The sequence below is a fragment of the Pristis pectinata genome, chromosome 2 (assembly GCF_009764475.1).
Source record: "Pristis pectinata isolate sPriPec2 chromosome 2, sPriPec2.1.pri, whole genome shotgun sequence".
NCBI classification, from domain to species: Eukaryota; Metazoa; Chordata; class Chondrichthyes; order Rhinopristiformes; family Pristidae; genus Pristis; species Pristis pectinata.
The window spans coordinates 38673252-38684004 of record NC_067406.1 but is presented as its reverse complement, the minus strand read 5'-3'; the positions used below and the strand labels follow the sequence as shown (position 1 = coordinate 38684004).

Sequence of the window (10753 nt, the reverse complement as noted above, 5' to 3'; positions counted from 1 at the left end):
GAAATTTCCACTAGTGGGAGAATGTCAAACTATGGAACACAGTCACAAGATTAGGGGGCACTCATTTAAAGCTGCAGTACGTGGGAACAACTTCTCACCAGAGGGTGGTGAATCTCTGGAATTCTCACCACAGAGGGTTGTAGAGATTAGACCATTGGGGGTACTTAAAGGAATTAGATCTTCTGTTTTTGGAAGATCAGGGAATTGGTGACTATGGGGAACTGGCATAGTAGAGATGGAGCTTTGGGCATATCAGCATTGAATGGTGGGGCAGACCTGAGGGGCCAAATGGCCTACACCTTCCCCTATTATGCTCTGCATTGATCGCTGTGGAGGTGTTAGGGAAACCTTTCAATAATGTACCAGCTCTAAAAATAGAACCATCTTCTGGACCCTAATGCAGTTTTAAATGACTAAAGTCACACATGAGAAGCTGTTTGCAGCCTCGTGGGCCGAGGGTGCAGTCAGTACTGGTGCAAACAGACCCAAAAGAGGCCAAGGTGCTTTTTCTTAAACTGTGCTTTATTTAGGGCTAAGCTGAAAAGCGTCATCCAGTACTTACATGAAGATTACAATTGTTTCTAGGTAACTGAGAGTGAAGAGAGCAGTCTTGTTATAACTGTATGCCACACTAGATTAGGTATACAGTACTTTTTTTTAGAAAAAATATAACATAAGCTAAAATTATAGAAAAAGCAGGTGAACAGAAATTGGAAAATTTATCAAAATGAATGTGTTTTAAAAAAATCTTCTACAAGCAATAAATAAAAATGATCGTAATAAAACAATGCAGCTGCCAACCGTGATGCTGGCATTTGTAAATTAATTTAAAACGTAGCCTCTTCCTAAAACAACAATAAATATCAGAATAAATAATTCATAAATAAATTGTCTCCAGATTTTACAGCATTCAACACAGTGCTTTTTTTCAACTGCTCCATTACATCAGTTACCAAAGATAAATACCGTGCTTTCTTTAAATAGTTTCCTTTTTTCTCAATCAGTACAGTAAAAGTCCTACAAAATATGCAAATTTATTTACATAAAACAGAGCCAGAACCTTTTAAACATTCTCTGTTTTTTTTTGACCTCCTGTAAACAGCAGAGATTCTTCGTTTTTTTTTGTTACAGATTCAGTGTTAGGTTGTTGGGAGTCAGGACTTTGCACTGGCCCTGAATTTTGCTTACTTAGTTTTTGAATGTGAGAGAGTACTATCATTATGGATGGAGGTTGGTAAGAGTTTTGCTTAGAGCAGGTCTTGGTGATGTCAAGCAGGTTTTCCAGACGAATGGGTGTCTACTCCGGGTCCTCACTAATGCTTGGTGGATATTCAGATTCATGATTTGCTGCAATGTTTACAATAGTTTCAGTTTTTGTGTCTTTTTTTTAATACATTTTTATTTTTTTTAATTGTAGCTGGAATGATTGCAGTCAAGGAGCTGCCAGTGTGGCTTATCTTCTGTCAGTATTTAACAGCATCAGACAGCTATTGGCAGTATATGAACTTATGCTCATCTAAATTCTACAAAATTACAATTCTACAGGATTTCTTTTTTAGCAGTAATGCTAACCTCTATTTTTTTGCATTTTTATGTCTAATTTTTTTATATTTTTATATTGGTAATTTAAAAGTTTTATTACTCTGTACACCTATTGAGTTTCTTTTTTAAGGGAAGGTTAAGAACACAATGAACCATTTTCAAGCAATAATTCTATTTCCAAAATAGTCCTCACTCAGTAAGTTTTTTTTTGCTTCCCACAGATCACAGTTAAGCCAATCTCAAATGTTCAGTCCTCACGAAAGTTACAGAAAACCATATGAAAACTACTTACTTGAATTAATGATACCAAAGTGCTTCCCAAAGTATCAAAGAACTACAATCTTGCTTATTTAAAAGCAGTTATGTATGTATTATTATTGTTATTATTAGTTTACTTTTTTACAATTCAAGGTAAACTCTTCAGACTGTTTTAGGAACAGCGAGAGAAGGAAAGAAATCCATAATTTACATACGACTACAAGTCTGCAATAAAAAGTTTGGTCCTTTGGTCCCTAAAATACCTAAGGAATGACAGATACTTATAGTGATTGTTGCCATGTGTGACCATGGCAACTGTATCCATGATGACAACAGGCACTCCTCATCAACTTGTTGCTCTAAAAGCTCCTAGTATCTTTTTTTAATATATATTTTCTCCTTTCAGGCGTTCAAAACTCATCCTTCAGCAGAAGTGATACATTTTGAAGAGACTTAACAGTCTAAACAATCAGAGCAGTCAAAGATAAAAGTCTGAAGAAGTCTTCAGCTTGATTGGCGTATGCTGATATGTCCAAAGGTTTATTTAACAGTACTTTTATTATTTTTTTGTACATGCGGTCCTCTCCAGTTTCCGCCCTAAAAGATGAAGACAAGATAAAGCAGATTAGAGATGGAGTATAAATGCAGTAGTCTACACCAATAATACTTTAATGAAAGTATAATCTAAAGAAACAGCATCCTGCCTTTTTCTGCCTTCAATCTGGGGATGACATCTGCTAAACATTCTTTTTTGTGACTCTTCAGCCTTTTCAAAATATCAAATGATTTTAGGCATTGCCTGCATGTGTTTGTGCGATTAGTTTATGGCTTGAATAGAGAAAAAAAATACTGTGTTTTACATGGAAAGTTGTGTGGGTAATTGCTGACTCCCCTACATACAACTGAATGCCACTTTGGGGTATCTGCGCTGATGCAGAAGTCCTGAAGTTGCAGTCAGATGTTAACAGTTGTTTTCCAAATATGATCCAAAAAACAGGACTCCTCATTGAACATTGCAATTCCTACCAAATAACCAGGAATCCATCTGTACACTCCTATATTGGGTGCAGGTAGCTCCACTCCATTGATGTAATGGAGAAGAGCTATCTACACCTGGCACAGATCTGTGAGGGCATTGGATAAGTATTAGTTAAGTTTTTAAACATTATTTAAGTGTATTTAAATGTTTTTAACTTTTATTTTTTTATATAAGTTTTCATAGGCTTTGAATCTTTCTGAATCTTTTTGAATGCCAGAAACATTCAGTGCATTTGACAGTTCTGACAGTCAGCTAAACCATGTCCATTCTTTTTCCCAGGCTTAGGCTTATTCTATTGTCACTACCAAGTGATCATATCATGTGGATGGCCTGTCAATGAGCTGTGTTTTGATGCCAGAGGACACGGCACTTGGGACTGCAAGTTATGGGCAATTGCGCAAGGCAAGTCGGAACTTTGTTCAGAGGTCAGGGGCAAGTGGTGTAGACCCCTCTCCCCAAGGGTCACACATCTTGGGCCATTAATTTATGTTGTGCAACGTAAATGTTCAAATAATTATAGCACCAATTATGGGCTACAAATATAAAATAATTACTAGTATTCCCCTACCAAACAGCAGTTAGTGTGTGGAATTCATTCCAACAAGAAGTAGGTGAGATGTAAAGCATATATATTTAAGGGGATAAACACCTGCAGGAGAAAGGTTGGGCCAAAAGATTGATGTGAGGAATGGTTGTGTGGAGCATAAATATCTGCACGGACCTATTGGACAAATTGGCTGTTGCTGTGTTGTAATTAGGAGGTAACTTTGTAATGCAATATAATTGACCAAATTCAGCAGTAGCACTCAATGCATTTGACGGAGAAAAAAAATGACACTGTGAGAATCTTTCAGCAAGTATTGAACTAACCAGTCAGGAATGTGCAGGATTAAAGGATTATCATAGGCTACAAATGAGGGCAGCCAGGGATGAGACAACATGTGTTTTCAGGCTGCTGCTGTTAGCCGTAATGAAATAGCAATCATCAAAGAGAATAAAATGATGAAAAATGTTGCTAAATCTGTGGGACTATAACCTGGAGAATGGTTTGCTGAAACTTCACATGAAGCCTCACTTTGCAATAGATTGAAGGGAGGAATACTAGCCCTGGAAATAGTGCAAGCAGGAGTCAGAAGGCTGATATCTGGTGTCAGGTGGTGCTTGAGAAGGGGCTTAAACTAAATCTGGAGCATTGGTTCGATATTCAGAATATGATAAGCTGGTAAAGCTTCAAACCAAATTTAAGGAAATTTATAGTGATTGGTTGTAGGTGTTTGTAGAGTTATGGTGAGAGAACAGATCATCACCTGCACTTTGATCAGGAATCGGTCCCAAAAGAGAGCCAAAACTAACGACACATTTAAAAATTAAGAAGCAAAAGAAATGCAGATGCCGGCAATTTGAAATAAAAAGAAAAAAGTGCCAGAAATATTCAACAGGTCAGGAAGTATCTATAGACAGAGAACAAGAGTTAACATTTCAATTCGATGACCCTTTATCAAATGAAGACTTGAGATGATAACTCTACCTTTCTCTTCACAGGGGCTGTCTGACCTGTTGAGTATTTCTAGCACTTCCTGTTTTTATTTTACTTTTAAAAATAGTGACAGGACATCAGAGAAGAGTGGAGCTCACAAAACATTTTGAGAAGGCTGCAGTATTTGACAGATATACTTAAAGAGTTGATTATGGACACTTTTAGCCTTCAGCCTGGGCTGGTCATAGGGATACTGTCTCTTTAAGAAACTCAATTATATCTTTTAAAAAGTGCAATTTTATATTAAATGTTAGAGGTAATATATTAATCCAAAGAAAAATCTCACAGCAGTTCTGTCTACAGCTAGCAGGCAGATTCCGCTTACAGTTTTAATACCATAGATACTAGAACTGCAATGATCCACTTTAGTGGAAGTGACATGCAGAATATCAATCCATGCTGGCAGGTTCCCACACTGTTGGTTAAACAAAGAGCAAACCGTACACAGCAATCGAACAATTACAACAGCAAAAATAAAAAACAATTTCAAAGGACCCTTTTTCAGTTGCACGAAAGAAGCACTATTGTTCTGACTGTTTTTACATACTACTGAAAATGAATCTGAAATTGCTAGAATTACTAGGCACGATTGGCCATTTTATCTCGATTGTGAAAGTTTGGGTTATGACTGCTAGTGTCCAACTATTTTTTTTTGTCCTAGTCACTTCAAATGAAAAAGGCCCCCTACTCCGAAAAATAAACAAATCACAATATTTTCAGTGCAAAGAAATCAACCACAAATTTTATTATACAGTTAAACCTCATTTGTATTTTTCTTAAAATAAAGGATTGGGAATCAATGTTTTATGTGACATCTAAAGAAGCGAAGAAAGCTGACAGGACTGAAAGAAAATAAAAGAAACAAAAGTAATAATTATTATCAAAATAACCACCGCAAACACTAAACTAAAAATGAGCACAGCAAGAATAGTGGCAGCACACAGTCAAAAGGCACATGTGATCATGACTGGCCAATCATTAACTGATACAACATCCAAGAAAAATGCTTTCACAGCACCTTCACGAAACTTGACGGCATGTCATGCAACCAATTGTTGAGCTCGTTACATGACGCCATCAGATCACACTTTAACTTCTAGTTGACAGAACTTACGCACTGGACCGTTTTCTCCATTTCATTGTTATGGATACTTTTCCTACAGCCTGAGACTGCGGGTTATGACTGTCTCTGCTTGGTTTGGTTTTTGTTCGAATGACAAAAGAAGAAAAGAATTTTTGTTTTTTGGAGGGGGAAAAGTACCAAACACAGCATCAGTCAAAAGCAATACTTGCAATCGAAAATTAAGAAAACAAACTCAAGGAAATGGATGAAGCCTTGCAAAGGCATATAAAATTACAAACACATGATTAACAGTCATGTAATGATGTATGCAGTGAATGCTAAAGAAACCATGATTAAATGCATGACAGCAGACAGACATTGGTTACAGTGTAACGATATTTCAATTGTTCACCCACTTATTACAGACTTGCATCCCAAATTCAGACTAATACGCTGTTCATCGAACGAGAAAGAAAATAATTGTTCATATAGTTGGAATACTAGCAAGAGAAATCACACTAGCAAATCAAAACAAATTACAGTTACACAGGGAAAAAGGAACTTAAAGCCAAAGATCATCGCTCCTGAGCCAACTCCTTTGTAATGAAAGAAGTAGGAATGCCCAGGATTTTCTTCAGTCCTGAGTTGGCTCCAGGAAGGACAAGACTTGGAGGTGTCTTTTCTTTTTTGAACTCTATGGGTTTTGTCTTAAAGGCCCAAATGATTGCATAAAGAAAGAAATTCTATCATGACCTGACAGCATTCAGAAAACATAATTTATATCTGCTTAGCATAACTTTACAAATGTATGAATTACTTGCTTTTTATAAACCTTTTAACCATAGGTGCCAATGTTTTGCAGTTTTTTGACATCATAATTACTTTCCCAGATACAAAGAGCAAAAGGCTTTCACTTTAGCATAAAAACACAATGCTGGAAGAATTCAGCTGATTGACCTGCTGAGTCCTTCCAGCGTTCAGTTTTTGTTCCAGATCCCAGCATCTGCAATATTTTTGTCTTCCACCTTAGCATGTTTCTTTTTATATTTGCAATTCCCAATACAACATCAATACATTGGCATTAAAAGTAAATTGAGAGTCTCTTCTGCATTGCATTGTGTGAAATGAGGATGTGCGATGTTAGTAGGATAGTGCCAGGATAGAGGTAGTGATTTTACAATTAGTTATGAATCTCTAAACTAGGAAGAAAAAAAATTAGCTAGGTACTCAAGCCTCAGTATTGCTCGGCTAGTAATAATACAAACTTCTAGGAGAAGGGCAAAAAGCTGGAGAAATACATTGGTGCCTGCATTCATTAAAAAAAAATTCCCTTAAGTTACTTCATAACCTCTACCAGGTAACCAAGCAAATCCCAGGAGGCCTTTGTTACTTATTAGCATCACTAAAAGAATGTAGAGCTTGTGTGTAATGTACAATCCAAATTCCTTCTTCAGATTTTTATTTTCAGATTTCAGATCTTTATTTAATGTTTTGTAGCATGCCCAGCTTACCAATGACCAATTATTATAAGTTGTGGCAGCCTTCTAAGAAAAGCAAAATTTTTTGTTTCCTTGGTTAATTATTTAAATTCCCAATTTAGTCCAATCTTATTGAATTCTACAAGGAACATCAGTGAAGAGTAGCTTAGTCACTAGCAGTGATTACTCCGAGGACGATCGACCAACTCGATGCTGTTCCTCAATATGCAGCAAAGGCCTAAGTGATAAAAGAGAACCTTGAATAATTTAGAAGCAGCATTTTACACATGCCAATACAACCATATAATGGACTGGTCAGTATGTCCTTTTAAAGGGAGAGGACAGATAGAAAACAGCCATGATAATCCTTTGCAGGAACAGCCAGTGTGCTTGCTCCCAGCTCATTGGCAGACAGAAATTGGACAGCCAATGGTACTCATTGAGGATTGGCATGTTTTTCTGGGGATGCTTTGTAATATTCTACCTCAATTTGCCACCCATTGGCAGTGCTAAACACAATGTACCACGCTTCCAAATTCATTCTTTGACTCAACAAACTAAATTTCAGAAGCAGAGTAAAATGTACAGTGTTTAGCAGCATTGACCAGGGTGAAGTTCGAGGTGTCTTCCCTGTCACTGGTTCTTCCATATTCTTTTCAACACCGACACAAGGACTGAAGTGGGCTATTCAGTCCTTTGGGCACATTCCAAAATTCACTTGGATGCTTGGTGATCCATACTTCAACTCTATTTACTTACTCTGCTTCCCAATCCACTTATGCCTAATAGGGATCTACTTTTCTCTGTCCTCAAACTTCAAGTGAATTAGCATTCAATGCTTTTGGCAGAGAAACTTACACAATTCCACATTACTTGCATGTATAAGTACTGCCTGGTTGCACTCCTGGTTGGTCTAGCCCCAATTTTTAGTAGACTGTCATAATCTAGATTTCCCTACCAGAAGAAACAATTTTCTTGTGTTCTTTGCTTCTCAAAACTGCCATAGTTATGCGGGTTCTGAATCAAGTGTGTTCCTTTACCATCTACGTACTGGAGCCTGGAAAGAGAACACATTTGGGTGCGTTTTCCATTTATAAATGATGCACAAAAGCATATCTCCACTGGTCAGATCACACAACTGACCAGTTCTGGGTTGTTTAGCACCCATCAGGATATTGGCCTGTGGATGCCTCCCCTTAGAGTGGCTGTCACTGTGTGTGTTCCCTCGATGGTCACAACACTTCTACGTTATGAAGCTTGGTGCAAGTTGATTCAATGTAGGCAGAAGAGATTTAATTTAACTTGGCATCATGTTCAGCACAGACATTGTGGGTTGAAGGGCCTGTTCCTGTGCTATATTGTTCTATGTTCTGTGTCTACCAGATGGATGAACCCACACCTTGCAGTTATTGGGACCATATACATCTCAGGATTCAGTGCTTTGGTTTGTGTGGGTGGAATATGGGGCCATGGTTCGTGGTGGTGATCTGGGGTGGCGATTGCACACACTGGAGATTAGTTCTCCCCTCCTCCACCTCTTTTCCCTCACCTCCACGGCAGTCTTTTCTGCATCTACTGGCTAGCCTTTCCAGCAGTCAGGACAGTAATGACACAGCAGCTGCCAATGTTGTGACTTTCTTAATGAACTCGGACATGTTTGACAGTTCAAAATGGGTGAACTCCAATTCATAGGCATAATTCTGCATCATTCTCTCCTTTTTTAATTAGCATCCAACATAAATAATCAGAATCTAAACAAAAAAAAATCAGGGTCTAACTTTGATTAGGTTGCATACATTAAACTTTACTAGCTAAATTAAAGATGCTAGGATTAAAAGGTTAGTGCCAGCATCAATGGGAAATTGGCTAAAGGGAAGTTGTGGAGAATGGCTTTTGTTCAGACTGGAGGGAAATGCACAGTGGTGCCCCCCGGAGGTTAGTTGCTAACTTGGATTAATGACCTGGACTTTGATGTACAGGATGTCCTTCCCATCTGAATAGGTCAGTAACTGACTTCAGGAGGTTATGACCAGGCTGGTGGGTGGACACATTGGCAGATAACACTTAAAGCAAAGAGCAGTGAAATTGAGTAAGAATGAAATAAATGCTACAATTTTAAAGTGGGTACAGGGACAGTGTAAATAGGGAAACATTGTTTCTGGGGCAGGATAGGTAGAAACCACATGTAGATTTAAAGCATTAGGCAAAGGAATCAGAGCTGATATGGAGGAAACCATCTTTTGTTACACTATAATTTGTTACCATCTGAAAAGCACTAGCTGAAAGCATGGTGGAAACCGCTTCAATCATAACTTTCAAAAAAGAATTGAATAAGTATTTGAAGGGGAAGTATTTACAGGGCTCTAACGAAAGGGCAGAGGACTGGGATTAAAAGGATTACTCTTTTAAAAAGCTGGCAGTAGCACGACCTCCTTCAGTGCTAAATCATTCTATAATTCAATATATCTATCGTTTCAAATCCCATTATAATTTTAAATATCTCAAATAAATTACCTTAACCTTCTAGCTCAAGGAAATACAAACCAAGTTCAGGCAACCTGTCGCTGTCATGTTACCCTGAAGATGGCATTGTTCTTGTGAATCTGTGTATTATGCCCTTCAGGCTCTTCTGAGGTGGGGTTCCCAAAACTGAACAGAGCTCCACATGGCTTCTGACCAAAACTATACAAGGGGAAACACTGCAGATTCTGGAAATCTGAAATAAAGCAGTCATCGACAGGTCATCAACCTGAAAGTTGACTCTCTTTATCTCTCTCCACAGATGGTGCCTGACCTGATGCGTATTTTCAGCATTTGCTGTTCAATTTCTGTACAAACAAAGCTTGCTTTTCGAACTTTTATGTTTTAACTTCCTTGAGATTAAGATGAGTTTATCATTTTCCTTTTTGATTGATATCTGGTACTCTTTCCTTAATTTCAGTTGTCTGTGCACATGGACACCCAAATAGAGCCATATAGCATGGAAACAGGCCTTTTGGCCTTTCTGGTCTATGGCAACCAAGATGCCCATCGAAGCTAGTCCCATTTGCCCACATTTAGCCCATATCCTGCTAAACCTTTCCTATCCATGTACCTGTCCAAGTACCTTTTAAATGTTGTTAATGTACCTGCCTCAACCACTTCCTCTGGCAGCTCATCCATATACAATATCTATAGGATACATTTGGTTCTATCCAAGTCTATAGAACCAGCTATTCCCATATCAAGCTGTTGCAGCTGAGGGCAAAAGAAAGTCACCAGAGTTTGGAAGAGCAGTTTGACTATAATGCTTTTAAAAATATTGCAATAAAGAATCAAAGGTTTTGACAAGCATTAACGTAAAAGAGTTCTAGTTACTAATCAACTCTGGGGGAGTACTTTAACCACAAGGACACAGTGATTCAAGAAGGCAGCTCGTCACCACATTCTCAGGGATACTGAGGATCTGAGCATTAAATGCTGACCTTGTCAGTGACGCACACATCTCAAGAGAGGATAAAAATAGTGTGTCTGGATGTACTACCATGCTTGGAAATTACATTTTTGACTCTTAACTACACCACTTTATATCTTTACAAGCAACCATGTCAATTGCTTCCTTTTAGATAAAATTTTAGTTCGGCTTTGTACTTTTGAAATGACAGCAGTGTGGGAAAGTACATTCACAATCCTGATGCATGGTCTTGGCTCATGGGGTTACCACACAATGAAATTATATATAAAAGCTAAAATAAAATAGAAATAGAACTATTTCATCGTGAAAGGTGAAACAATGACAGTTTTCTACTTTACACTGCAGACTGGGAGCTCTTTTTCAAATGTAAGAGAAGTCCATA

The 10753-nt window shown here is 37.9% G+C and overlaps 1 protein-coding gene across 8 annotated transcripts in view; it reads right to left on the bottom strand.

Moving 5' to 3' along the window:
* Positions 1-544: 544 nt before the first annotated feature.
* The window catches only part of celf4 (CUGBP, Elav-like family member 4), a 903775-nt gene continuing 893566 nt past the window's right edge, over positions 545-10753 (bottom strand). For all 8 annotated transcript variants that reach the window (XM_052037920.1, XM_052037946.1, XM_052037937.1 and 5 more), the window contains exon 14: positions 545-2397. The gene's annotated coding sequence lies outside the window, so the exon portion shown is untranslated. The remainder of the gene's footprint in view (positions 2398-10753) is intronic.